At 35.2% G+C, this 27006-nt stretch overlaps 1 long non-coding RNA gene across 2 annotated transcripts in view; it reads right to left on the minus strand.

Moving 5' to 3' along the window:
- Positions 1-27006, minus strand: part of LOC126649650 (uncharacterized) — a 564626-nt gene that overhangs the window by 202063 nt on the left and 335557 nt on the right. The window contains exon 1 of one of the 2 annotated variants that reach the window (XR_007631109.1): positions 26327-26356. The exons of the other annotated variant lie outside the window; for it this stretch is intronic. This is a non-coding gene — a long non-coding RNA (uncharacterized LOC126649650). Of the gene's footprint in view, positions 1-26326; positions 26357-27006 lie in introns of those variants that run through there. 2 annotated transcript variants of the gene reach the window in all.

Raw genomic sequence — 27006 nt, forward strand, 5'->3', positions numbered from 1 at the left:
GATCAATAGCTGAGAAGATGGATTTAGTTTGATCAGGACCCCCAAAGTAATATTCATCACCTAGCATGTTCTTAGTCATAAGAGTTTTATTCCACTTGTCAAATACTTGTTGGCTGCATAGTAATGAATCACCCAGTTTCAGGATGAAGACAGTTGGAATGTTTCAGTAGATTTCTTTAGCAGTTTCTTAGCATTACTGACATATGTGTGCAAAAAGTTTGCTTCTGTCTGTGGGATTAACCAGTGTAGCAAACTCTATAATATTAGGTTGATCTAAATACTATATACACACACACGTATATATATATATGTTAAATATATACATGAGAGTGAATATACATCTTCTGAATGGACCAAAAAATGTCAGGAGACGAGGTAAAAAGAAGTGAAAGTGTAAATGAGGGATGTTTGCTGTGAATATAAACACATTGATATACACACAAATTCTGAAAATTTTAAAATAATGCATCTTTATTTTGCTGTATTAGGATCAGTGAATGTGATTGGAAGAAAGTGCATTGTTTTCTGGATCTTCATCACTGGACTATGAGAATAGTGGAGTTTTCTGTATAATAAACTTCAGCAGCTCATCTTGTTCTCTATCCGGCTGTACTGACTGGTTATATGCGGTTGTGTCTCCTGGGTTTTATTTCTGCTTTGCCTAACAATGTAACACAGGATAGTGGAATTAAGAGAGATCCACAAGTAGATTAGGCATGGTGACACCCTGATGAAGAATCTCTTAGTATATTGGCTTTAAACTCTCAAAAAAGAGTGAAAAATATTCATTGACCTCTGATCCAATCCTACTAGCAAATGGACTGTTAACACCCACTTGTGACAGCAGAAAAGCATGAATCACTACTTCAGTAGTCCAAATGATTGCCTTGACATAGGTATCAGAACAAACTATTGTTAAATTGTATTACTAGTTTCAAAAGGCCACAAGCATGTTTTGTCTCTTTATTAGTTTTCTCTTGACAGTGTACTTTTCCAACAGTAGACTCATGTTCTAAAAAAATATGAAATTTTGAGTCTCATTTAATGTGTGCAGTTTAGTTTCCACATTCTACTAAGCCACTAGCTAACATGCATGCTTTTTCTCCAGTTATTGCTGATACTTATAATATCCAAAAGAAAAAAAAAATCTAAAACCCCCTAAAAATTCTATGTATATAGTTGTTTAACTAAGTTTCCAAAATTTTTATTTTTTTTTTATTGTTAGGAACTATGAAACTATACGTGGCAGAACAATGTTTGTAGCTGTACTTAAGTTCTTGTATATTTAAGTCGCAGTGTTTTTGAGAAGAATTAAGGCAAAGGACAAATGTGTTGACCAGACAAGGATTGGTTTTATTCTGTGATGCATGAAATCCTCCACTGATTCTATGTTAATTTACCTTTTATAAACATGGTCTGTTTCCCACTGTTGAACTGAATTAGATAGAAACTTCTTTGCTTTGTAGTGAGAGAGATCAACTGTTGGAATGGGTTGATTTGAAAGCTAATAGAATTGTTATCCTTTGATATATTCAGGGCTCATGGCTATGACCCCAAGAACTTCATCAAACTTTTACATTGGTTCCAACTTCAATTTTGGCTCTATTTTAAGCATGTATAACTGGATAACCTCTAGAGTTTCTTCCCAATCAAAATTGTTCTAAGATTCTACGAATTTGGTAGCCTTAATTATCTCCCAATAGGTGATGGCACTATGTGTGATCAGTGATAACAAATATTGGCAGTTTTATTAGCTACCTTTCTTCATTTCCTTATCTTGCGAGAATCTGTTTTAAAGAGACTCCATAGAAAAATGTGTTACACAAAACCACCATCTACTCTTGAAAAATAAGAACAATAATGATAGAAGTCTGAGTGTTAAAGCAAGAAATTGCATATGGTCAAAATTTAGAGTAGACTAACATTTTTGAAATTAAATAGATTAGTTGCTTTATTAGAATAATGAAAGAGGATTACAAACCAAATTTCTAGTACCAAACAATTCATCAGCTGTGTGAAGGTATCACAGTAGAATATTTTGTTAATACAGGTACATGATCTGAACATTTTTTTTACCATACCCTAGATGCTTTAGAAAAATTAATATTTTAATGAGGTGATGGGATAAAATAAAATAAAATATTTGTTGTAAGCCTAAAAGTTACAAAGTTCTAATATATCAAATGTCATGATCACAGTCAATAGATTAATTAAAAAAATTTGCATTTTTGTTACTATAAAACAGTACTAAAATTAGGAAGACCAAACATATTATTTCTTAGACAATATATTTATATTTTTAAAAAAGGAAACTAAAAGACAAAATAGATGTTATGGAAATCAATGTTGAATAATCTATTGAGTCTGAAATATGAGCATGGAAGAAAAATATCATATCTGACATGATTCAGAAAAATAATAATATTTTTGAGTGGAACATCAGAAATTAAATTAGCACAAGATTATTTTTCTACTTTTAGACTTATTTCAGGTGAAAAAATTAATGAGCTATTAACTATCTTCCCATAGTAGAAATTAATGATGTTGTATCACTAACAAATCATGGCTGCCTTGATTTGGTATCAAAAGTGTATTTGAACTGTTCATTGTAATTTTTTCTTTTAAGAAATAAAGAATAAAAAGAAAAACAAAATACCAAACAACATTTAAGAGACCTGTGGTAATTTTTGTCCTTGCAGTTTCAGCTATGTGTTTCAGACTAAGGAACAAGTGTGCATTGTAGTGATACCACGTAATTGCATGGAGGTGTACTCATTTCAATGGAGGAAATGTTGCATTGCAGAGTAAAATTTCTTTCCCCTCCAACTCTTTCTTAATTATGTGACACTTCTTTTATGCACTTACATTGCTGGATTCCAGTGGAAATACTGTTTCAATTAAACACATTGAAGTGCTGCTTCAATCTGAACTTTTAGGTTAACCACTGCTTTCCTCCATTATTGTTTGAAGTAACTTCACTGTGGACCTGGGTTTGGTTTTGTAGGGGTTTTTCAGCATGGAGTACACAAACTTCAAGAAAGGCTGTTTTTTCCTGTTATTTGTGTCTCATACAATACTGCTTTCACTGACAGCTTCATTTATAAACCTGCCAGAAACTGATGAGAATCATTGAATACATGATTTTTCTTTGTTAAATCCTAACAAAGATTATGTGGTTTGACACTAATCTTTGACTTTGTACTTCTCCTTTTATCTAAATCCATCTTGATTTCTAATTAGTCTCTTAGAATGTAGTACTTGTGCTTGGGCTTAAGGATATATCTAAACAATGGTTAAGTTTTTTTCTGTGCTTCATTGTTCATCAAAGGAATAAACAACTAAACATAATTAAGGTTATGCATGATCAGCATCACTGTTAGCAACTAACACGTGTGTTATTGTATTTCATTTAATTGAATTACAAAACATCTACTTATGAGAGAAAATACCAAACTGAAACCAAAGGATGTTTTTCTTTGTGTGCTGATTTCTTTGAGAACAAGTACACTGAGGTCAAGTAAAAGGAACTCCCTTGCAGCTACTGGGACATTACTATGCAAAAATTATTCTGAGAGAAGAACCCTTACTCTAAGTGTGGCCATTAGCCCATAGGCTTTATATTTCTTTTAATTATTGTTATTGTTATTATGATGCTATCAATTTACCATCGAACACAAATTAAATGATCCAGCAAGTGACTGATGAATAGGTGAAGAAATAACAGTTCTTCTTCTCTGCAATGAAGTAATGGATTTAATAAAGACATTATTTTCTTACTCAGGTTTAATCAGAATTAACTCTTTGCACATATACATTTTAATTATTTTGAAACTATGTTAATGGAACCAACAATTAGGTTGTTTCCTGAAAGCAGTTAGGATCCCAGAAAGTGACCATGTGTTCACACTGGGGAGAGGTGCATTCTTAGGTGGGCTTTGCATCCCTGGTTCCCAGTCAAAATAGATTATGAGATCCGAGTTCACCCCAATCCATCTTTTGGTCATATGCTGAGATTTCCAAGTCTCATCCTGAACAAGAAGTGCTTCAGATCTCACTTGACAAATTTTCAGAGTCCAGACCATTCTGAGCATTCAAAACCAGAAAGTTTATTACTGCTCTGCTAAGTAAACAAAAAAAATGGATATGAAGGAAAGATCCCTATTAATTCTTCGGGAGTTATTCCATATTTTTAAAAAAATTAGTTTTAAATTACAGATGTTCACAGCACATTTTAAAATAGAACAAAAGTTAGTTATAAACATTTATAATTCAGAGATGATAATACTTCTATAGAAGTAACTGAATATACATATTTCAAATAGTTGGGGCTACATGGAGATCATGATTATTCTGACATTCTCCTATTTCCCAGATCCTGGGACACAATAAAATATAAAGCTGATAAATTATAGTACTTGGAGTGTTAATTTATATTCATGTTGTCAAGAACTGTTAGGAGTCTGAAGCAAAGTTCATGATGCATTTTAAGACAAATAACAGGTTTGTTATCGTTGTATGCTAATACACTATGCATCAGTGTACAGTCATACCAACTAAATTCAGAGCAGCACCTATGTGCAGCAGTGACACGGTTGCACAATCTCTGTTCTTTTATTCTTTTACAAAACATACCATTCTGAAGGACCTGGAGAGGCTCAAGGAGTGGACCCATGGGAACTCATGGGATTTAATAAGGCCAGGTGCAAGATGCTGCATCAATATGTAATAGTCTGGGGGATGAACTAATGGAGAGCAGGCGTGTCAAGAAGGAATTGGGGGTGCTGGCAGATGAGAGGCTGGACATGGCTTGGCAGTGTGCACTTGCAGCCCAGAAAACTGATTGTATCCTGGGCCACATTAGTAGGAGTGTGGCCAGCGGACTGAGGGAAGTGATTCTTCCCCACCTCTCCACTCTGGTGAGACTCCTCCTGGAGCATTGGATCCAGCTTTTGGGTCCTCAGCACAAGAATGACATTGACCTATTGGAGCGGGTCCAGAGGAGGGCCACAAAGATAATTAGAGGCATGGAGCAGCTTTTCTGTGAGGAAAGGCTGAGAGAGTTGGAAGTTGTTCAGCCTGGAGAAAAGAAGGCATTAGAGTGACCTTATTGCAGCTTCCCAGTACCAGAAAGGAAGCTGGAGAGCATGTAGTGAATGGTTTTAGACTGAATGAGGGTAGATTTACATTAGATATTAGAAATAAATTCCTTAGTTTCTTTAGAAAGACATTTAAAAAGAGGGTAGTGAGGCACTGGAATAGGTTGCTCAAAGAAGTTGTGGATGCCCCATCCCTGGGAGTGTTCAAGGCCAGATTGGATGGGGTCCTGAGTGAACTGGTCTAGTTGAAGAGGTCTCTGCCAATGGTGTAGATGATCATTAAGGTCCCCTCTAGCCCAAACCATTCTATGATTCTATGATTTTGAAGTTAGTTATGAAACTGTGACATAAAAAGTAATGACAATCTTAAAAATCTGGAAAATATTTTTCATAGATAGAGACCTATCACTCAGAGAACACTGTATAGGCAGTTTTAGCAGCTCTAAATTCTCATTTCCAAATTCCCATTACAAAGGCAGTTCCTTTCTCTAATCAATAAGGCTTTGGTTGTAGAGTTAAAGGTGCAGCAGACGAAAGATAGATAGGCTGAGTGAGAAAGCAAATGTAATCAGACAGAATGGACATGGGAGTGCTGGAATACCAAAGAAAAGGCAATATTGAAGCATAAGATTGTGACCCTTTCTAAGATAAACTGATCAATTTTTTTCATCTGTTCCTCAGAATATATTTGTTTGCCTGTTTGCTCATGAGCAGCACTAATACACAGTTTATTATGTATGAAGTTCTTACTGATGAAGACCAAAGCATCCTAGCAACAACTGTCACATTTCTATTAATATTAAAGTATATTTCTCTGTCTCTACTGTGTTATTATAATTACACTGTTTGAAATGGTAGAATCAAAAGTTTTTAAAAAACATAGGACACCCAAAGTGTATAATTTGTTCTAGTGATGAAGATTTTGTTTATTGCCTACATGAAAACATGAAGACTTAACGGGTGTGTGTCATGTGATAATAACAGTATTGTCTTATTTTAACAATAAGAAACATATTACTAGTAAGAAATTCCTTTCACAATTGGTCTTTAAGAAGCTATTTGGTTAATAGACCTTCTTGGAATAAAGTGTCTAAACAAAATCCATGACTTATTCATCTCCTAGTCCTGAGATTTTTTTTTATGTCTAGGCATAACAACATTAATTTTAAAAAATACTTTGCTTTCAGATGGATTAACTTTGTTTTATATAATTTTATGATCTGGAGAAAAACACAATAATAAACAAACAAACAAATAAGCAAACATTAAAAACCCCACCCCAAACAGATTAATTTCTTTGACCTCAGCATTTTCTTGTCTAAACCCATTGCTAGATGTTGTAAGTGTTGTTAACTCTGGACAGTTATGGCACTGTATGTTCCTCTTGGATTTGTCTTTCTAATCCTCGTGTACGGATTGATCCTGTACAAATAGATCCGTTTTCTTCTATTCATTGACCATCCTATATCTCATAATGTTAAATTTCAACAGGATATTGCTGGCATAATGATGCAGAATTTTTTTTAATTTTTTTTATTCATTCATACAATACTTTGAGAATTGATTAGTAAAGGATGGAAATAAAAATACAGACTCATAATTACAAAGATGGGAATACCTTAGAAGATAGTCGTAGTTCTGCTATGAGAACTTATTGTTTTCTTTTGTATGTAGCCCAATTCCCTCACTCAGCTAAATAAAAATTATTTTTGTATCAGTTTATCAAAGTGGAGTTCTTTTCTACATGACAGAAATTGATAATATGGCACCTCTTAAAAAGAAAATTTAATTTGATTAATTTTTTTCTACATCTTAGGGTTGTTTTAGCTGTAATGGTGCAAGTAAGTTTACAGTAAGTGTTCCACTTGTTAAAATTGACATAATAGTGGATTCAAAGTTCTCAAAAGAAGGTGAACATTAATAAAAGAAGTAAATTAAATATGTTTCTATGAGTTTGTGTGTTTGCATCAAAAACACTTAAACCAATTAAATTTTTCATATTACCTTACAGCGTCAGAACTCTTTTTCCTATCAGAATATCTCTGACATGTTATTTGCTGCTTTGATAGATACAATCCTGCGCCATCTTCTAGGAGACTACAAAGTAAATTTTTAAATGGGGAATAAGAAGCACATCTACCAGTCTCATTAATTTAATGTCTAACTGTGATTTTATTCACAGTAGTCAGGGGCCATGATAGTTAGTCATGCCTTTATAATAACTGAGGATTAAATTCTTCTTTCTGTACCAACATGTTTTTCCAAAAAGACATTTTGAGAACATGCTGATATTATTAAAAGTAAAGAAGTATCCAGATTTATTCTGTGGTGAGAAAATATTCCCCTTGGCTAAGAGATTGTTTAACCTTTTCTTTAAATCAGAGGATGGTTAGAATACATTCAGGATTTTTGGCTTCAAAGAAAAGATAGTAGATGTTCCCCTGGGCCCCCAAGGACAGTGTATACTCTCAGTAGATATAACTAGTTTATTTTGAGAATTTTGCTGTTATTGAACATATGGGAAATTGTATTCTCTTCAGCCTAATAAATAATTTAGCAAACTAAATTTTTACCTTTGAGAGGAAAAGAATTCAGTACATGCACAAATAAAATTTAAATTTTATTACAACATGGAGCCTTTTGTTTTGTGCATAAAGTGCAGGAAGAATCAAGCAGGGAAACTGACTCCTAAGTCTAGCCCACTAAATTTTTGTAAAAATTAAAGTAAGAGATTGTGTGTTAGGTTTTTGTTTTAGCTTGGGTTTTTTGCTTTTTTTTCCCTCTATGTTTTTAATAAAGACAAGTAGCAAACATGCTGCTTACATAAAGAACTGATAATAATTATTTATTTTTTAAAAAAGGTTAAAAACCTGAAACATTATTGACATAAGAGCTGTAAAAAGAGTCAAAAAAGACTGCCGTGCTTTTCCCCAAAGCTTTCAAGCTTATCAGGGTAAGCATCATTGTTCACAATAACATTACAAATATGTGTGTGTTTATGTATACACTCAGACAGGGTAAGGATGACAAGGAAGTGCAAACACTTGTGATTTTGCATGAAAATACCTTGACATTCCTTTGCTGCAAGTAGATATCTGTACTGCCATTTTGTCTGTTTTTTCTCCACCTGCTACAGCCTGCCCCTAAAGGCAAGGGTAGGTCAGATGATTCTTGTTAATAGATCTCTTGGGGTAGATTAGAGTGAAACAAACTAAATGATTGGGGTGTGTATATACATATACATAAAAATAATTATTTTATATAAATAAATATATATATAAATAGATAGATAGATAGATAGATAGATAGATAGATAGATAGATAGATAGATAGATAGATAGATGGATGTAGGGTTTATTTTAGAACAACTTTGTTGCGAAGGATAGGAGGTATGTAGCTGTTTTTCTTATTATCTGTAGAAATACAGCAATATAAAATAACACTTAAGAAAAAGTATAAGGAAAAGAAAGAAAGAGAAAGAAAGGATAAGAGTAGAAAGGTATCACCACCAGTGAATCCAGTAACAAGACATAATTGTTGCAATTTTAATTTCCATTGCTTGAAATGACGGTCACAGGCATGATACATCAAGGGTGGAGGAAGCCTGTGAGAGTTCAGTGGGATAATATACTTTCACGTTCAGGTGGGAACACCCAAGTACCTCCCCTGGGGTGGAGTTTTACACTGTCTGATGCAACACTGTGAGTATTCCCAATCTGCTGTTGGAGAGCCCCAGAAATGAGTCTGGGAGCACTTTAAGGATCTTTGATGGTTCATGACCCCTTCTGACACATGACAGCTGCCCCTTATGTCAGTAGAGTTGAGCAAGTTATTCCCCATCAGAAGAGATTAATAACTTTAGGCCTATATGTGAACATTCTGTGTGAACGTGAATTTCCCAATACCTTCTTTGGACAGGGGAGTTGTTTTACAACTGAGCCAGTTGTGAAAGGCATGACAATGGCATGATAAAAAAAGCACTGTCCTTCCTCCCAGCCTTCTTAAAGGGGGTGCAAACCCAGTCTCAGTAAAGCACCCTGTTGTCTCTGCAAATGGCCAATTTTTTGGAATCATTAACCATTAACATTTCAGTCTCTCACACCACCTTCTGCTCTATACTATGGCTTATTAATTTATTCTAAATTTACTTCAATATTTATTTTAAATGTCATGAATTCTTTCTCATCTCTGCTAAAAATAAAATGAGAGATGAGAGTCATGCTGGAAGAAACTGATAAGGTCATAATTATTTTTTTTGCTTTTTCAGTGACATATAATGTAGTGCTTTGTAGCTAAGAAAAGTTTGAGAGTAGCCTAATGAGGCTCATTATTAATAGGACTGTCTGGTTCTGATACAAATGAAAGTTTTTCCCATCTTTGTTATTCTTATATGTTATTCTTATATGTCGAGCATGTAATCATTTATAACAGAAAAGGTAGGAGAAGTATAAGCAGTGAAAAAAAAAAAAGTGGGATATCAGAATAACCTTAAGGCAACATTAAGGCAATACTGTACTGTATCAGAAATAGAAAGGGAACTATTGTCAGAGATTATATTCTTTGTCTGTTATTAATAGTGATAATTTTCCTGCTTTTTAAATAGAAAGTGCCATTATCGTGTCAAATCATTATATACAGTTTATGCCTGTGTTATTCTAGCATTGCAATGTAGGGGATTTTTTGTACCAGCTTATGAAAACTTACTTTTAAAATAGGTATTAGATTTTTAACTTATTTTAGTAGTATTTAGAGCATAGATAATAGACATTCTAACTTTGGCAACAAGTATTGATGGGTTTTCTTCCAGATAATATTCAGTTAATTGTTTTCATGCTGTTGTTTTTTTTGTTTTCACATATAACCTCCCTGGGAACAGTGCTCATGTGCACTGACTGCTCTTTAATGAGAGACAAAAGACTGTTAAACACTGATGTGTAGGACAGGTAGGTAGTTTATAATCATTCCATTAAAATTCAAAAATAGCAAAGAAGAATCAGGATTTGCTGAAGAAATTTTAATTTTGAGCTTTATTTCAAACTGAAGATGTAGTGTTCATTCACAAAGTGATTCCTAAACTTAGGGTATCAATCAGTGCTGTTCTTTGGCACCACCTGTTAGAAAAATATCCTTTGCATCCCTTCAGAAATGTAGCAGTCATGGAGAATGTTCGAAAACAGATTTTATCTCTAAAAAAAAAAAAAACACACCAAAAAACAACTCAATGTCACATATGAATGATCTTTAAAATAACATTTTAATAAGGGACTTTAGTGAATGTCATGGAAAAGAACAAATGAAGCAGATGAAGATCTATTGCAATGGTTTGCATGCGATTAGAAAGATGACAGAGAAAATACAAAGAATTAAGGAATCCAAACAACTTAGAAGAAGAGAAGATGAATGAATGGACAAAGATCAATAATGTCAAATGCATCTGAGCTGTCAGGCACCAGCAAAGAATTGATTGATCCAGAGCCTGAACTAATTAAAGTGTCATTGGTCACCTATAGCCCTCCAGTTCAAATACTGTGCAGATTTCTAAAACAAGCTTTGATCTTTGAAAGCAATAAATAGGTGGTAGTGTGATTCAATTAGATTAGAACTCATCTGTCTGAAAGACTTTCTTTTTTCTCTGAAGGTAGGCTTACAGCAAGGTTTCAGCTTTGTTGCTAATCACCATTCATTGTTTTCAATTCTTTTCACACCACTGAAGTTCTAGTAACAACAAAAAAATATCAAAATAAGCTATCTTAACACTTAGAAATGTCCTTAGTAAAAGTGATGCAAAGCACCTCAAAAACTAGGTTCACATAACTTAGAATACAGTTTTTGGATTGTCTTAATTAGAAATTAAGTCATATTGCATGATCAGCATTTTCCTTCAATGTTTATTTTTTGCATGTTTATTTGCTTTTAAAAAAAGTTTTAGACATGAATAGATTTCCTATTGACAGAAAAGAAAAAGTTGCAATTTGATACATTCTACATAGCTAGAGGAGGCCTTGAAATGAAGCAGATTTTTCTGCATATGAGATTATCTGCTCTCAAACCTTAATCTTCATCTCTAAAGAGTAATACTTTGAGAAAACAGTAGAATTTAACTACATTAGCAGGATCTAACATAAGTTATGTTTAAAAATGTACCTCTGAACACCTACAACATTCACATCTTTAAAGACACTTCTTGATGATCAGCCAAACTGAAGTTGATCTGTAGTCCTAGACATTTAGCAAGCAGCATACTGGGATTGAGAAATACAATGGCATAAGTGATTTGGGTTTACTTTCCTGTCATACTTGGCTTTTTTATTATATTTTGTGACAGGTAAGCTTGTTCTTGAGACTTACAAGTCTCTTTTAACAGTCAGCAGTTTCCACTACGAAGTTCTTCACCTCGGTTCTCAGTGTTCTACATGAATGCATGTAAGACCCCAACCTGAAGCCACAAGCTTAACTGTGAGTTTTACTTTTAAAAGTACACAGGACTCCAATAAATTCGCCCATGGAATGCTTTGACAGTCTTTGGTTCTTAATACCTTGAGATAGCCTGAAGAGGGAACGCTGACACGTTTTCCCAGGAGTCACTTTTAATATGGGAGGAAATAAGGATCTTGGCAAAAGTTTAAAAAGGGTAACATATTACCAAGTAGAACATTACACAAAGCACCTGCCCAACACACACCAATTGATGCAATTTAGGAGAATCCAACCCAATAGTTTTAAGTCATTCAAAAGAGTTTAAGAAAAGGGTAAAGAAAGAAAAGAGATTAAGAGAAGAAAGTAGGATTAAAGAAGGATACTAGAATAAGAGAAAAAATAGCTACCACCAAGAGTCCTACATGGTGACAACAGGTTCTGGAGCAGAAAGAGAAAGATGGCTTCATGTGTTCTGTTTTTATGTATTCTGCCCCTGCCACATGGGACCTCTGGATCACTGACAACTCTGTAGCTCCAAACTGGAGTGAGAGGTGGTGTAGCCCATCAGAGGCTGGGTCAGGGCTTCCAGGGGGCATGGTGTGGGCAGGCTCCCAGGCTGCCTTTTTGACTGACAGCTACTCCATGTGGGCTTTGTGAACCCTGCCATGTGAGTTCCATGCACCTTTCCCCCATACACAAATGATTGGTTCTGACTCAATAATAAAATAATAGTTTTACTTTTCTAGTGTCTCACAATGTATGAAACACAACTTTTTTTTTTTTTTTTTTTTTTTTATTTACTTCTTTCCTAGACTGGAAGTCAAACATGAGTTTGACTGTCCTTGAAAGATCTGCAGTCTTTTATTCACTCCCAAAAGAAGATAATTGCTTTAATTAGAGCCATTGGGATGTCCATCTCCCAGCATGAATATATGTGACACTGAAAATGAGGATTTGATTTGTTTTCCTAAAGTTAGTTGCCTAATGCCAGGTAAAATACCTTAGGGTATCTACAGGCTTTACAGCCAGTGCTCCAGAAAAGCAGAGACTTCATTTAGGTCACATCCATATCTCTTAATTACGGATGTCTTGGATACGACAAGTAGTTCAGCTGCAAATAAATGTATTTGGATAGCTTGGAAGTATCATGAGTAAAAAGAAAAAAATGCAGAATTCCTGTTATGCTGGTGCAAAGTCTAAATAAAACCCCAAACCTTCACATCTTCACTGTTTCTCTATATTTACTTAAAAGTAAGGTACATGAAAGTATTCTAGAATTTTTTATTCCTAGTCTAAGAACCTCCATTACACCAGTGAAAAGTTGCCAATTTATATGACACTTAATAAAGCAAGACATAAAATATATGTGCATTATCTTTAAAAGTATCTCTGAAGTCTTTTATTACCATGTGAAAATTTTTATTACCATGATATGTTTCTTTTATGAATGAACAGAAATTATTTGTTACCTATCTAAAATACAATCTAAAAATACCTTAGAATAAAACTGAGATGTGCATTTTGTTCACTGAGCTTCAACTATTAAAAGGACACAGTCATTTGCAGAAAATGGGCCTCTGCCTATCACCTAGTATAAAAGCATGTTTAAAACTTGTCCAAGATACAAAAGAAACTAGTTTCCTTGAATGTTCTTGACCTCTCCTTTTCTTTCCCTTTTTTATTGTCCTGCCTCTATTAGGCTTTCTGCACTGAAGAATGACAATGACACATCTGAAGACAAATTGTGAGCCTGACAGTAGGGAAGAAATGGACACAGAGACAAAATCACTTTTGTAAATATACTTGAACTTTTCAGCATAAAAGATCCTTCCTGTTGTTTGACAAATTTCATTTTTTCCCTTTCTGTCTCTCTGTGTTCAACTTTCTCTTTGTAATGTTAACACTGGAAATTTTTGAAATACATTAAGACATAAAAGTAAATTGGAAGCACTTAGCTTCCAATGAGGTGTGTTATAAAACTCTCTTCTGAACTCTGAGAAGAAATTGATGTTCAAAGGATGATAATGGGATTTAAGTTAGTTTGAAACTAATGAACAATAGCTTCAAAAGCTTCATCTGATAAAAAGTTTTAAGGAAGAGGGTGGAATTTAGTAAGGGATTAATAAACTTGTTATCACAACCAGAAAGAAAAAGGAATGTAGTAATTTAAATTTTGATCCTGCAAATCAATTCAGCTACTATTTCAATAGGTGACATAGGGTTGGAAGTCTTTGTTCTTCTCTTTTTCTCTTTTTCAATCTCATTGTTCCTAGGAAAGTAGAAGATCTATTCTGGCTCATATATAGAAATGTGTTGTTTAATTAGAAGCAGTAAATCAGTGTTTTTCTCTTTCCTGTTCCTCATTGAACCATCACAAACTGAAGGAGAGATGAATCTCATTTAACATTGGTCATCCAACAGATAGTATTTAATTTAAGCTTGTTGTCAATAGTGATTTGTCCCTTCCTAAGTAAGATGTCAGAAATAATCAGGGTGAACCTTTCCAGGTTCTGACTTTTCTTTACAAACTGTAGAGAGAAAAATAACTTAAACTAGATACTAGAGGTAAATTATAAAACTTGGATCAAAATGAACCCCACTACAGCTGAAAGGCTTCTTATGTATTTTCAGTGTTCCATCATGTTTTTGATTTGTACCTAATTATGCTACACTCCATAAAAGCAATGTTTTCCCTACAAAGATACCACTTGTGTTTTTTTCCATCTTTAATAAACATTCCCCATGATTCCAGGTTGTGGAATATGAAAATTCATCACCTTTTTACTGCATGTAATTACAAAAGTAAAAACAAAGCCACCAACCAATGAATCAACTAAACAAAAAAACCCCCCAACCTTCTACCTTTAGGGAGGTTAGCTTAGCATTATCCTACAAGCTACTTGGTAAAGGATTGATGGAAAAAAAATCCCCCTGGGAAATCAGAAGTACAGAGCAGGTGTATAAAATGGAATAGAAAGGAAAACTATACATTTGATTACTTTTATTACTTTGTTTTTAATTTTTATTTTTGTTATTATATCTGATTAATTTTAATTTTTGTATTAATTAATTAATTACTTTTATTTTTTATTAATTACTTTTTAATATAAAATACCTGAAACCTAATTCTGCACATAACTATCTGAGCCCACAGCAGTATGGATACTACTTTTCTTCTTATTTTCTACTATACAATCTTTAAATTAAAAAAGAAACTTAAAAAAAGTTCAATGCCTCAAGCAGTGAGCTAAATTGCCCATTTTTTATTGTAATTAAAAATAAATGTTTGAAATTACCCACCTCTTTCCTCATAAATGCCTTTTTCTGTACTACTGTGCAATAAAATGTGTGTTAATCTGTATTAGGATATTTCAACAGGGATTTAAGTGTGCTTTTTATTAAATTTTAGGTACTTAAGGTGCAATCTACATGGAAAGCTTAATTACTATAGTCTCTTTGAACAGTCAGTAAAAAAGAAAGTTTGGGTTCATGTCACCCGAATACCTCAAATGCTCATTGGAGACCTGTTAACTGTATACAGAGGTGACTAGGCTCTAGGTGTTAAATGTGATGAATCTTGGCCTGAAAAATATTGCATTAAGTCATATTACATGCAATTCTAATAAATGCAGAGTTTCTACTACCTGGAAGATTGTTTGTGAACTTACACACCCACAAACACAGAACTTACATACACACACACACACAGATGCAGATCACAAATTCAAAGCTTGCAATTTTAATAAAACCCAGTTTCTGAGATGGATACATTTGTATTACACTGATGTAGGGCCTACAGAACTTATAAGAAGTCCTTGGAGGAGCTAAGCTCACCTAATTTGAAAAAGAGGAGACTAGAGAGAGGTATAATAGCTGCCTGCAGTATTTTGAAGGACAGTTATGAAAATAATAAAGCTGAAGTCTTCCTTGTAGGTAATATATTAAGACTCAACTGACTACAGATTTTCAAGACATAGCTACAAATATAATGTCTCTCTGGATGTCCAAGGGAGATGCCTATTTTGGTGCTAGGACACAAGGCAACTCTTGCTTGACCAAGTTAGCAGCCTTCTATGATGAAGAGACTACATCAGTGGACAAGGGAAGAGCTATGGATGTAATTTCTCTGGACATTTGTAGTGTCTTAGACAAGGCTTCCTACAATATCTTCTCTCTAATTTGGAGACATAAGAAATTGATGGATGGACTGTTTGGCGATAAAGGACTTGGTTGAATTGGTTGGATGGTCTCATCCAGAGGGTAGTGGTCTACAGCTCAATGTCCAGATAAAGATCAGTGATGAGTGATTTTCCTCAGGGATGTGTGCTGGAACAAGTTCTATTTAGTACCTTCATCAGTGACATAGATGATGGGATTTTGGGTAACCTCAGCACCCTGCTGAGTGGTGCAGTTGACATGCCTGAGGAATAGGATGCTATCCAGAGGGACCTGGACAGGGCTCATGGGAGCCTCTTGAGATTCAAGAAGACCACATGCAAGATCCTGCACCTCAGTCAGGGTAACACGTAGTATCAATACAGGCTGGGGGATGACTGTATTGAGAGTAGCCTGGCAAAGAAAGATTTGAGGGTGCTGGTGGATGAAAAACTGGATGTGACCAGCAATGTGGGCTCACAGCCCAGAGAGCCAACTGTATCCTGGGGTGCATCAAAAGAAGCATAACCAGCAGGATAAGGGAGGTGGTTCTGCCCCGCTACTCTGATCTGGAGAGACACCACTTGGAGTATTGCATCCAGCTCTGGAGTCCTCAGCCCAGGAAAAACATGGACATGAACATCTGTTGATGTTACTCTGGCAGTAACAGGTCTAGAAAACAGTAAGAATCAACTTCTTTCTTATGCAATTTTGCCCATGTTTTTAACCGGAAAAAAAAAAAAAAGAAAAAGAAAAGTATATGTCTTCGTCCTAATTTGTACTGTTTGTGTAGGAAAACTGTTTTTACAAGCATAAATCATATCTGTTTCAAGGTCAATAGTAGATAGGGTATTAGCTCTGCATATGTGAATAAGGTTAGATGAAAAGAAATATGAGTTGCAATTTCAAAATATGTCTTTTATAACCTTGGTACTCTGATACTGAGAGTCTCAGTAAATGGAATTTATTGATCTTCGGATAAATAGTGATGAGTGAAAAACAAAGCAGGAGAGGACTAATTCAGGTCTAATGAGACTGAACATCAAGTTATTCACGAATGGAAATACAAAGATAAATGATTCGCAAAGCTGCCAGGAATAGCAAAATGATCTTGTAATCTTCAGCATTTTTTTTCTACTTAGTTTGAATTAGATAAATTTCTCTCAACATTTCCTGTACTAATTTACTGTAACAGTTTTTAATATTCTGAAAAAGTCCTTAGTTTTGATTAAAAAAAATACATTTTTATTACTGCAATTTTGATAAAGAATTCAGAACAAATATGATACAAGTATGGTATTTTAGTAAAAATGTATGGAATTTGAATAACCTACCAAAATACATTTGTTGTTTTTTCAGAAATAGATTAATTTTCAACAACAAGAGATTTTCGAACTGCTTACATATACAGCTCAGACTTGTATTTTCTTCTTTCCTTTGCATGTATGAATAAAAGATTACAAGGCATTCTGAAGTCCTTGAGGAACTTACTAAGTCTCTGCATAGCTTGTAGACTCACCTGTATTATCATGAAACTAGTGTCGAGATTCTGCTGGAAGACAACTGTACACCATGCAAGGACTTGAGAATTTAAATGTTGGAGAATTTCATCACATCATTATATGGTGTACCTAATCAAAACTCTTTAAGTTATTAATTTATTTTCATTTCTGACTAACGTTGAGGGTGGATAGGGAGGGGAGACCCCAGTCTAGAGGCCTTTTCCTTTTACCTCTAGTCCTGGAGACGGAAGTTGCTTCCCCCCCTTCCCCCCACCATGTGGTCCACCATGGCCCCGGCAGAGACCACAGGAGAAGGCAGCAGCAGCAGGGAGAGAAGGCAGAGAGCATTTAAATAGCTCTTGGGGGATTACAAAGTAACCATTGGGAGTCTAGGAGGTCTCACAACCAATCAATGACAATTAGGGGTTAACAACAAATAGATGAGCTCTCAGTTATCTCTTAGACATTCCAAAGGTACAGGTAAGACTAAAGGAACCTTGGGAAGAAGAAAGGTTTACACAAAGAGTTACAAAGCTATTTTGGAAGCATGTTCACTTTAAACAACATTAAAACTTCTGCATCCTTTTATATACCAAAAGCATACTGCAACACATTTCCACCAATTCTAGCTATGATTATTGCGTAATGACTATACAATTCATTATGTTTCTATATTAATTTGCTAAGATATTAGAAATATTTGCTGTTAAGTTTAATTAAGTTCATTATACACTCTAGAAATGTTAATATACTTGTGAGGGTTGTTTTTTTTCCTTAAAATAAGTGGTAAAAGCACTGCAAATTTGATGCAACATATTGATCCTGTCAAATTAACATGCAGTGCAGAGTGTGGAAAGTTAATGATTGTCATATTTGAACTCCTTTGAAAAGATAATGATGTTTACAATTTCATCTACAGCAGAAAACCTGTAGGGTATTTGCTATCTGACCCCAGTGCTTCAAGTTCTAACTGAAATATATACACCAGTAAAACCAGGCTCATGGCTATCAGAATTTCATTGCATTCCTTTGATATTTCTACTGTCTGGAGGTTGGATTTAACTGCATCCTTCCACCGTTTCCCAGAAAAAAGAATATCTAAAGTGTTTTCTGAATTGTTCAGAGCCACATCATGAATAATATAGTATATATACAACATAAAAGAGTACAATGGTTTGCTAACAGCAACCTTGCTGCAGTTTGCTTATTAGGAACACAATAAGTATATATTCAAAAAACAGGTACCTGTATATTATGATACTATGGGCATAAATTCAACTTACAATATTGATTTTACTGGGAGTTTCCTTTACAGAATCAGTTTCATTACATGTGAGGCATTTAAATTACTTAGAACTTTTTCCATTTGTTTTTAGGATTTCACATTTTAAGTTCATTGCTTTTCAGAAATGGTTATTTGGATTGCCTTTGTGTGTAGTGAGTAGCAAGAATATGATCAATCTTCCAAAATCATTAGTGCACCAGTAAAACAATACCTATCAAAAGACCAAGGTATAAATTCAGTACATGAATTCAAAAGGTATAGAAGATGTCTGAGGGCATTTTTACATTTGTGATTGCTTTTGTGGACAATTCGACATATGGAAGTAAGTAGTTGAAAGAACATCACGTTGGAAGTGGAAGGGACCACATCCATGGTTGCCTATTGCCATGTAGAGGAGTAAGCCCAAGGCAGACCCACTCTGATGCATCAGTCCGTTGCCAGGACTGATTGAAACACTGAAAACATTGACAGGTTTTCCAGTCAATGACCATCCTGCTTGACTGGATCTGTGTTTCTGGTCTGAACTGGATTTGGAGGGCCTGCGACCCTGATAGGTATGTGTGAAGTACATGTATTGCACAACAGAAATCTGGGGTTTGGAATGACTATCCACCAACAACCCCCATCCTGTATATTAAACAAATTTTAAACTATGTGTCACTGATTGGTGTGGTTCTGTTCTTGCATCCACCTCACATAAATCATAAAACGGAATCACAGAATCATTTAGGTTGGAAAAGACCCTTAATGTTGTTTCCGATGGCAAAATACGGCCAAGTCCACCACTAAACCATGTCTCTAAGCATCACATCTACACGCCTTTTAGCCGTCTCCTGTGTTGGGGACTCCACTACTTGCATTGGCAACATGTTCTAATGCTTGACAACCCTTTTGATGAAAAAGTTTTCCTAATATCTAATCTAAACCTCCCCTGGTATATAGCTTGAGGTCATTTCCTCTTGTCTTATAGCTTTCTGCTTGGTCAGATGCTGACCCTCATCTCACTACAATTTCATTTTAGAGCACAATAAGGTCCTCCCTGAGCCTCCTTTTCTTCAGGCTAAATAACCCTAGCTCTCTTAGCCATTCCTTATAGGACTTGTGTTCTAGACCCTCCACTAGCTTTGTTGCCCTTCTCTGGACATGCTTCAGCACCTCAGTGTCTTTCTTGTACTGAGGGTTCCAAAACTGAAAACAGGATCTGAGGTGCAGCCTCAATAGTGCCAAGTATAGGGGCTCAATCATTGCCCTAGTCCTGCCGACAATGCTATTTCTGATGCAAGTAATCCCTCATATCAGTAATCCTCCTTCATCAGAAACATCTGGTGTCTAGTGCTGGACTAGATGTAGCACTTTAACAGACATTCATATTACAGTTTATATTCAATTTATGTTTTCCTTGATTTGTGAAGTACTGATTAATTTTTTATTCAGATGCAATGTTCTTGATTTTCTTTTGCAACAGTGAAGTCAGTTAGTAGTTGAATAGTAAACAATAAAATATAAATTAATTTGAAAATCAGAAACAATAGTTTTAAAAATGCATACCTTAAAAGTGTAACAAAACTAGTATGTCTTTTTTTACAAAACAGCCTCTAAATCTATTATTGCTCTTTCATAACCTGCAACAGGTTTTTACTGTGGAAGAATAACCATTTTAAGACATTAGCTACATACCTCTTATTTTGCTTAATGTTTTCTTGGGTGTCACAATAAATACAACTACATAACTGTAAGAAAAATTGTGATGAAAGAAGCGTTCCCTTGATTGCACTAAATCTGAAATAGTTTTTTCATACCTGGGGAGCTTCCCTTGGGATTACTTCATCAATTAACAGAAGTTCATGGATCATTATGTTGCCTAAGGAATCATTTGTTTCCCCAGTTGAATTATACCTTATCATGTCTGCCACTTTACTACTATAGCCTTGCAATACATTCATTAGGATTATTAAGATTAGATAACAACTAGAATTTCAAATCAGCATTACACTTGAACTATCCTGATTTTGATACCAACAATAAACTGATAATGAATCTCAAGAAATAACATCTCACTACAAATTAATGGTATTTTAGAGAAATGAGCACACATGAAGAATTTGAGGTGATATTTTCATTATCTGTTAGTCAATGTGTTTCCTCCAATCCAAACTAAAATGGAGTTAAAATGCGCAATTGGCAGTCACTGGCAACAAGCAGACAAATATGTTGTATTTATGGATGTAAATGTTCAACAGTTAAATAAATCTCAACCCCCACTTCCTTTAATAAAGTTCGGGTTTTTAAATTTAGATCATAAATATAAGTACTCCCTTTTTCAGTATTAAGAAAAAAACATTTTCCATTCAAGAAAGTAATTTATTACTTACAGTTTTGTCAAAGTCTATCAGAGGGAAACTGGCCTATTTTCTTAAAAGAACTATGTACCACACTGTTCATTTTAGCACTTTTATTTTATTTGTATTATCTCCACCTCAAGACTGACCACATATGTTGAAGTTTTTAACTGCTAGGTAGAACTAATTCTTTTAGACTACTTCATTCGCCTTTGTGTGCATTGTTGTAAAAATGAAATTAATATAATTATAGAGGACTTTCCTGATAGTTGTAATGCCTCAGTCTGCTTGGTGGGTTGAAGGGAAGGTATTTGGACTTACTCTGGGTAGTGCTTGAGAGAACCAACAAAATTCTCAGGAGGTTCAAAATCAACTTTTGCTTAAAAATTGAGAACATTCTGATGGAATAAGGCAATTGGTAAAGTTTAACTTAGCAAATTTTAACATATTTCAGATACAGCAAGGCACTTAACAAGTCATTGATTGGAATTTTCCTTGGTCCAGCTTACAATATATATTTTGAGGAGAAGAAGATAGGAGTAGAAAGAGGAGAGAAAGGTAGACAGTCACAACCCTAGGATCCAGCATGGTCTTAGCAGCTTTTAAAGCCAGGGTAGTGGAATGTGTCTTACGGCACATATTTCACTATGCTCTTATCTGTTCCAGTCCCCTGGGGCCCTCCAGGCAAGTCTATGCTAGTTTCAGCACCAAAGTCTCATGCCTGCTTTACACAGAGATAGAAGGTTCCTGGTGGTCCCATGCGGCCGACACCCCCACTACAGTTCAGGCCAGCAGTTGACTTTCAAATGCTTGTGTGCTACTCAGCACCGTGTGAGAAGGCTCAAGAGGCTGGGGGGAGCAGTGCACCATCCCAGCTACATAGAGCTCACTCTGTTTCCCCACCACTTCCCACCTGGTTGTTTCAAGCCAGTCAACTCCTTCTCCATCTCTTACAATAGTAATTTAAAAGAAAAAATAAAGCAGTGTTTTTGTTGCAGCATAGATATACTCCAAAAGCTAAAAACACTGGTTTTTTTTTTTAAGAAATAATCTTGTAAAATAAATAAACCAGAAAACTACAGCCAAAAGAAAGGAGAAAAAAAGTTTTCCTTTCATTCTTGACTGTTGAGTAATTGTCAATTCACATTTCTTTTCAGAGTGGTAGGTTGCATGCAAGTCCTCAAGGATGGGTCAGTCTTCATGTAAGAGTTTTGTCAGGTCTGTCTTCCACATACACTTACACTCTTCTTTCTTATATTGGTAGATGAAAAAATAAAGATGTCTGCATTGGATGATCTTGGGATGATCTTGGTCAAAAGCTATCAGCTTCTGCCATCAGCTAGAGAGGGATTTTGCAGGTCTACAGCGATGGAAAAGGCTGGAAGGAGGAAAGAGAGAAGAAACATCAGAAAGAAAGTACAAAAAATCTTGGCTAGTGCTTGTGTGGAAATAACGACTGACCAGATCTCTGGCTCTCACTGTGAACAGCCTTCACAGCTGTGGTTTGGGATTTTTCTTACAGCAAAATATAGAAATTAAAGTTGATTACTGTACAACCAACATAGATCTGAATAACATCTTACCTTTCTATTAAAAGGATAAACTGAGTAAATATTAAAGTGATAGTGGTGGTGGGAAGTTTTGTGAGTGATGATGGAGGGGGTTATTTGTTTGGGTGGTGATTGAGAATACTTTTCTTTTATCTAATTAAAATAAATCTTGATATTGCAAGAAATCATTGTGGTCAGGTTGTGAAGTGAGAGAAATGTCAGAAGCAATAAAGATTTCATGTGTTTTCAAGTTAATTGCAGCGTAAAATAAAAGCGCTCTCAAAGAGTGATTCTTCTACTTCACACATTCTCAAAGTCCAGAGCCACAGCAAGCTACCAAGGAGTAAACAATGTAAAAAAAAAGAGTAAACAAGAAGTAAACTGTAACTAGAGTGTTGACCAACTCTTCTTGACTAAGACTTTACATAAGGGGATATAATTAAGCAGGCAAATTTTACAGTACGTTTCCCATTCTCCAGACTACACTCATCTCTAACTCTTATTTTGAGATTAGGCAATGACTGAAGGAATTGAAGTAAAAGTATAATAAGAAATGAGTAGGTATTCCTAAAATCTCAACATGTTGGAGGCTACCGTGGTTCATAATTTTTCTCATGCATTGTAACATGAGACTAGATTGACTTCCCTATAAATTGAGAAGACATATAACAATGACCTTCAGACCCTTGACTCATGATAAAACAAAAACTAAAATTGAACGCAAATGTCTCCTTCAGGGAAGAAAAACTTCTTTTCATTTACAGAGGTTAGATAGTAGCAAAGTCTCTGATGGTATTGACAGATGTACTTTTTGTGTCTACTTCTATGTTTCTGGTCATATTTTCCACTTCTCAAATTACTACCAAGGATAGATAACCCAACAGCCTATTTTTCTTTGACCAAGAAGTGACTCCTTTTTAAAATCCCATGAATTTGTTTCAACCACTAAACTGCTCATACTAGCAAAACGTTTCTGATCATTGTTTTGTTGTGCCGTATGAGACCATTGACCAAGACTGAATAAAGGCCACCAAAAGCTATGTTATTTTTGACCTTTATATCCTGCATGTGATTGTCATCCATCTATGGAATTTCCAAGGTTACATTGTACATACATGATTATGGAAAACACTGAAGAAATGAAGAATAGCTTGTTTCAAATGACATAGCTATTGCAAATACAGAACCAACTACATTATATCAGATAGGACAAATCTTACATCCATTTTTAATATATACAGACTTGAAATATAGGTGATATTTAAAGTTAATGCATGTATTCATTTGTTTTAATTGTCATATAATAACGATTGTGCACTCATAAGAGATCTGTAAGCTAGTACAGATTTTAATTTGATCTTTTAGCATGTAATGAAAACACAGTCCTTAGGGATTCAGACATAATTGAAGTTCATTTCTAATGTTGGCGAATTCAATTTGTATGCAGTTTTCTTTTGTTTTTATGAGAAACAATTGTAAGACAGTTATAAGATGCATAAATAGAAAGAGGAGAAAAAATAAACTATATTATTGTTTCTCTGTTTTTATATTTAAACATCAATGCTGACTAAAGCCTACGAAATAAACATGTTGTACAATTTATACTCACCCTTCAATGTCTTGAGATAACAATGAATTTGCTTTAAAATGTATTTTAATGAGGAAAAACATCCAGACCGTTTCAAATATATCCAGAACATTATCTTTTTAATACAGTTGAAAAAGAACTTGAGCACGCTTCTGATGAATGGCTTAATTTTAATAATTGTTAACAATGAAATGAAACTGCTATGAAAGTTATGTGCCTTGAATGTGTTCTGTAAAAGTTTGTTTCTGTTCATTTACATTGTGCCAGAAAATGCCATAAGAGAAAATAAAATTATAAAAAAAAGCCAGGAGGAAGTGGGTGGGGGTGAAGATTGAAGTTAATAAATTGCTGTACTTTCAGGTACATAGCTTAGTGCTTATCTGCACTTCCAATGACCCATACATCTCTTTTCAGATGAACTATAGCAATAACAGCCTACTACAGGCTGCTTAAACTAGAATTATTGCTAAAGAAATTTACATTTCTAGTTGAAGATGTCCCTGCTCATTACAGGGGTCTTGGCCCATGTGACCTTTAAAAGTCCCTTCCCACCCAAATCATTCCATGATTCTATGATAAATCACTGGCTCAAAACCAGCCAAACTGCTGTATGAATACTAACCAGATATGAGGTAACTTAACTTCCAAACTGAATGAAATAAGCCATGTCAGATGTTGGTTTTTTTCATTTCATAGATCGTGTTTTAGCTCTCAGCAAGCTCTCTAGGAATTTAAATGGGAATCCGTCTCTTAATTCCAGATGTTTAGAATGCACACATACATCTGAATTAGGCACTGCAGGCTATCATTATAGTCACTTAACTGTCAAGGGTTAGGTATGGGTACGTTCAGAGTGTGATTCTTTTAATCCTAAGGTAACTGCCTGAAAAAGGGTACACTAATTGTTCTCCAGAAGTATTTTTTCTAGTTTTATTGATTGTAAGGTAAGACTAGGATGACTAGTTCAGCATATAGAATTATAAATTAGGGGGGAAAAGTTGACATATTTCCATACCCAATATTTTAGGAGCTTTGATAGCCTGCTGATTGAGTTATGTAGGGCAGAAAATGTGTAGTCAACATGAGGGGAAGGGCAACTAGAAAACTCTGTGAAAGGCCCCAAAGGGAAGGAATGGAAATCTGAGGATTACTTTGAATTACTTTTTAAATGATGGCAGGGAACTTTGTATTTAGTTTTACCAGCTTTCTTTTTTTCATCTAATCAATAAGGTGTTGATTCTGACTGTATTTTGCATAATCACAGGGAGAGTCAGCTTCAGGTACTTGCTATCAATAAATTAACTTTGTATTTGCAATGTTTAGAAGGGCTTTTTTCTTTTTTTTTTTTTTTTGTTTTTCTACTTCTATGAAGAAACACACCCTTATTAACTTGTGAAATGAAAGTTTCTTTCTGCAGATATCAAGAATTTTTTTCCTCTTGATGGAAAAGCATCAAGAATTAAAAAAAAAAAAAAAAAATCAGGATAAGTAACTATTTGGAACAGACAATCTTATAGGTAGTCCATGCAAACACATCTGTAGATCCAACATGCAGCTTCTGCACACTTCCAGCTTCCAGTTTCTTCACGCTGATTGGTGAAGGGCCAGTGGCTTTCCAAGACTAAGGTAGGCATTCCACATATGTAGTAAGATTTGAACAGGAGGCAACTTAGTGTCACAGTCCTGTGCAAACAGACAGTTCATTAAAGGATAGAGAGCTGGCACCCAGGGCCCATCCCACTGCCCCAGAGAGACACTACCAGGGCAGACCCAGCCCAAGGCATCAGACATCTCTATTGGGACTGAAATGATCTGAGGCTGGGCTGGGATGTAGACCTGTGGGTGGGTTCTGGGCACTAAGGCCCATGGTCAGGCAGAGCAGGGCTGTGGGGAGCTGGAGACCCGCCGTGCTGTGGCATCATTGGGATAGGGTCCAAAGGTCACAGGAGGTTGACATGGGATTCCTCATGGGTCCCATGGGTCAGGTTATTGAGGCCTTTTTCTACCCTCAATTCCTTGACACTCAATTCCTTGACACTCAATTCCTTAACTTGTAGGTTAAGACCTAGTTTCTCTTTTGTACTGTGTGTTTCAGAGATATACACAAAGAAAATGGAAAAGCATTATATTATGAAGCCCCTGGTGGTCTAGTGGTAAAGGCGCCGCGCTATCACCGCCGAGGCCCGGGTTCGATTCCCGGTCAGGGCCACTCCCGGGCAGGTGGGGCTCGTTAGCCCTTAAAGGCAACCCATCTACGTCCTAAGGACCTCGCTGCCACCGTCCAAGCTCGCTTGGCCCCGGCAGATGAACCTTAGGATTAAAGGGTGGGCTCAGTTCCGCGCACACTGTGTCTCACCTAAAAAATCCAATGCGCAGGCTGGAAGGTGGAAAGACCTTCCCCGGATCTTCGCTCGCGAAGACTGGCCATTATTATATTATGAAGTCACTATTGACTAAACCAAAGAATCAGCAATAGAGATATTTGAAAAGCTATAAAAAAAGGGAAAGATGTAAATTTTATGGTTGTATTCCTTTGAACAGCCTCCAAAAATCCAGTACTTCATGGCAAATTAACAAAGCCACCACAAACAGGAAAATAAGATGACTATTAATCTGAAAAACTTTTGTAAAGACCATCTGCAATAGCATCACAAAACCATTTGATAGCATGTAAAACAAACAGTGTTTTTGCGGTCACAGAAACTGCTGATGCAATGCTAACCTGAGCACAGCACTGAATCACAATAAAAGATGCTGATACTAAAAAGGAAAAATAAAGTTGTTTAAGAAGGTTTCAGTAACTTGCAAATAAGGGATAACCATCTAACTTCAAAGCACACTTCAGAAAGGGAGGAAAACTCATCAATAGAAAAAAAGAAGGTATTGTCAGAAATACACTAGATCTTAGTGTTGTTATAAGATAGACTACTGAGGTTGTCTGAATAAATAAAGGTTGCTGCAAAATTTACAATACTTTTCCAAAGTACTAAATAACTTTAATTATTGATACTAAATATATGTGGGCATAAATTTAATACTAAATATATATGTGAGCACACCACTAAATGCTCATA

Source organism: Myiozetetes cayanensis, unplaced genomic scaffold, assembly GCF_022539395.1.
Source record: "Myiozetetes cayanensis isolate MyiCay16 unplaced genomic scaffold, myiCay2020 scf5-8, whole genome shotgun sequence".
Taxonomy (NCBI): Eukaryota; Metazoa; Chordata; class Aves; order Passeriformes; family Tyrannidae; genus Myiozetetes; species Myiozetetes cayanensis.